Consider the following 3,627-nt stretch of genomic DNA (forward strand, 5'->3'; position numbering starts at 1 on the left):
GATGAAGATGTTGAACAGTGCGGGCCCGAGGACCGAGCCCTGCAGAACCCCACTGCCCACATCCCTCCAGGTTGAAAATGACCCATCCACCACCACTCTCTGGGTGCGGCCCTCCAGCCAGTTGGCAACCCATTTGACTGTGTGGGTGTCGACACTAATCCCCCAGTTTTTTAATGAGAACAGGGTGAGAGACAGTGTCAAAGGCCTTCCGAAAGTCCAGAAAGACTATGTCCATTGCTACCTCTGCATCTAAGGATTTTGTGACCTGGTCATAGAAGGCCACCAGGTTGGTCTGACACTCTAATGAACCCATGTTGGTTGCCCCTAAATATAACCTCCCCCACTGGTCCCTTGTGGACATGTGCCAGGATAATTTTCTGAAAAAGCTTACCCAGGATTGAGGTACGACTAACTGGCCTATAGTTTCCTGGGTCCTCCTTCCTCCCTTTTTTGAAGATGGGAACCACGTTGGCCCTCTTCCAGTCCTCTGGCACCATGCCACAGCACCATGAGTGCTCGTAAAGTCGTGCCAGGGTCCCGCAATGGCTCAGCTAATTCCCTCAGCACTCTGGGGTGGGGATAGTCAGGACCAGCTGATTTAAATACATCCAGTCCCTCTGGAAGATCTTCACTGACCCTTGGCCTAGGTGCGCCTCCCATGGGGCCTGAGGGGAGCCCAGTGGGAGGGGCTGATCTGGTCCCTGCTCAGGAAAACAGAGGCAAAGAAGTCATTAAATAGGTTAGCTTTGTCATCTGGTATGATGACCAAATTTCCTAGCGTGTCTTGCAGGGGCCCCACCCACATTACCTGGTACCTTCTTTTTTGACCCCTATGTATTTAAAAAAGGACTTCTTGTTGTCCTTGATCCAGGAAGCTAGTCCCAGTTCCATCTCCGCGTTGGCCTTCCTGACCATCCCTTTTAGCTAGGAGACATTCTCGGGTGCTTTTGCGCTCTCCTGCCCCCTTTGATTTGTGTTGCGATTACTTCCCTTTGGGCTTGGAGGATCATCTCCTTAAGGAACGACCACTCTTCTTGGACACCTGGCTCCCCTCTCCTCCCCTCCCCTCCAGGACCTCAGTGCTTCCCCGACTATTCTCCTTAGCTCATTGAAGTCCACCCTCCCGAAATCCAGGGCTGCTGCCTTGCTGTAGGCCTTTGCCACCTTGCCCTGGATGGTGAATTCCAGCAGGCGATGATTGCTGTCGCCCAGGCGGTCGAGCACCCACCCACAGCCCCCTCACCAGGTTGTCACCTGTGGCCAGCACCAGGTCCAACAAGGCATCTCCCCTGGTGGGGGTGTGCACCTCCTGGGTTAGATGGAGGTCCTGCATTTTGGCTAGGAACCTACGTGAGCGGTCAGACCTGGTTGACTGCTCTTCCCAGCAGATGTCTGGAAAGTTCAGGTCACCCGTGATGACCACGGCCTTTGACCTAACTACCTCCATGAGCTGACTTAAAAATTCCTGGTCTAGCTCCTCCCCTTTGTTGGGTGGTCTGTAGTAGACCCCCACCGTTAAGTCTCTTTTTAAACAATAAGGAACACCAGCTTCCACATGTGGCACTACAGATCTTACTAGCCCTGAAGATTCACAAACTATGGGATTTTAAAAAGAAAACCAACATCTTATTCTGATTATCCTCTTGTTTTGAGAAATGTTGGAGCTAAGGCAGGCATGCAATGTTCAAGGACTCATTTCCCCCCATTTATGAAATACTGGAAAACTGCCTGTCAAGAATGATTGGGGGGAAAGGGGTGGGGGGAAGATGAGCACTGTCACTCACCACCCTGCACCGCCACCACTTCCCAGAAGCAGGGGGAAAGCTTGTCCTGCCATTCCCTTCGTCCCCCTCTGCCAGCACTCTAAGCAATCACAGCTTCCACCGCTGCTGGCTTTGCCCCCCAGTCCTGCTTCTTGGAGGCAGCAGACTACTGCCATGATGGTGGGGATGGAGCCAGAAGGGGTTGGGGTGAGACCAGCGCTGTTGGCCTCACCCCCCAGCTCTGACCCACCGTCACGGCAGCACTTCACACTCTGACCGGTTGTTTCACTAATGAGAGTGCTCCAAGAGCATTATGGACAGACAGACAGACAGACCACGCCCTTTATTACGTAAGAACTAATCTTCAGTTGGAATACTGTCTAGAAGCTTTGAAGGAGGAAAATACAATCAAGCCAGCAACTTTAACAGGAGTGGGCTAGGTACAGCACTTGGGGCAGTAGACTGGACCAGCATTTCTGGGCAGGGACTGTCCTTGTTTTTGCTTCAATCTCCCAGGCAAAGACATATTGGGAGATCGAAAACAAATTAATAAAGTTCTTTCCAGTTTCTTATTATTCCCTTTCACGTCTCCCTGTCCATGCCTGAGCAGAGACACCTTTCACATAGTTCAAATTCATATTTATACACAAATAGCTGTTTTATTTTCTCTAAGAGGGTGTGAGGGAGCGGGGCCTAGCGGCGGCCGTGAACTCCCTAGCGCCTCCTACCGTCACGTTAGGGTGAACGTAGCACCCTCAGAATCTCGCCCGCCACGACTTTGATGACCAATAAGTAATATGGGAGGCTGCCTGTTTCCTTAGTGGATGGTACTGGTGTTCCTGTCCCTACTCCAGAATGGGGTATCTATATGTGTCCCGCCTTAAGGGCTATGCGTGCCTCCAAACCTCCCTTTTAGCACGCCCCAAGCCTCGCAGCTGTTCTGGGGAACGTTTGTATAGTCCCTCGCCCCTCGGGTGCCCCGTTCTCTCTCTCCGGCACCCTGGGCTCCTCGCCCACCTGGCGCCCCCTTGGGCCGGGCTCCTATCTCCAGCCCGCTCCCTGCGCCTTGGGCCTGTCTCGCTGGTGTCCAGCTAATCCCTGGCGCCCCCTGGGTCCGGCTCGCTAGCGCCACCTACTACCGGCGCCCCCTGGGCCGGGTTCTTGCCGGCGTCCAGCTAATAGCTGGCTCCCCCTGGGTCTACAGCGTTACCGCCGCCCTACTCCCGGCGCCCTTGGGCCTGGCTCGCTATCGCCGCCCTACTCCCGGCGCCCTTGGGCCTGGCTCGCTACCCCGCTTGTTCCGCCCTGCTCTGGGGCCTTGCCCTCTCTAGGGCCGACACCGCGCCTCGCGCTCTGCCTCTGCCCCGCTCTGGGCCCCGCCCTCTCTAGGGCTGACACGCCGCGCGCCTCGCGCTCTGCCTCTGCCCCGCCCTCTCTAGGGCTGACACGCCGCGCGCCTCGCGCTCTGCCTCTGCCCCGCTCTGGAGCCTTGCCCTCTCTAGGGCTGACACCGCGCCTCGCGCTCTGCCTCTGCCCTGTTCTGGGGCCTTGCCCTCTCTAGGGCTGACACCGCGCGCCTCGCGCTCTGCCTCTGCCCTGCTCTGGGGCCTTGCCCTCTCTAGGGCTGACACCACGCGCCTCGCGCTAGGGGCACAGGCGCTCGCTGCCGTGCCTGTCCCCTTGACCCTTCTCTGGGTCCAGTTGCCCGACTGGGCAAAACACCACCCTTATGGGCTGGGGTCTGCAACCCATATACCGCGCCTCCCTGGCGCAATACGGTGCCTCCCTGGCACCGACAATAGTGCCCCACTGGCACTGTGCCCCTACTGGGCACTGGGAACCCCCAAGCTGCTGGGGAGCCCCC

General features: G+C 56.7%; 1 protein-coding gene across 2 annotated transcripts in view; it reads right to left on the reverse strand.

Moving 5' to 3' along the window:
* The window catches only part of SLC38A7 (solute carrier family 38 member 7), a 25,702-nt gene that overhangs the window by 17,300 nt on the left and 4,775 nt on the right, over positions 1–3,627 (reverse strand). The window lies entirely within an intron of this gene.

Source organism: Crocodylus porosus, unplaced genomic scaffold (assembly GCF_001723895.1).
Source record: "Crocodylus porosus isolate Cpor-Errol unplaced genomic scaffold, CroPor_comp1, whole genome shotgun sequence".
In the NCBI taxonomy this organism is placed as follows: Eukaryota; Metazoa; Chordata; order Crocodylia; family Crocodylidae; genus Crocodylus; species Crocodylus porosus.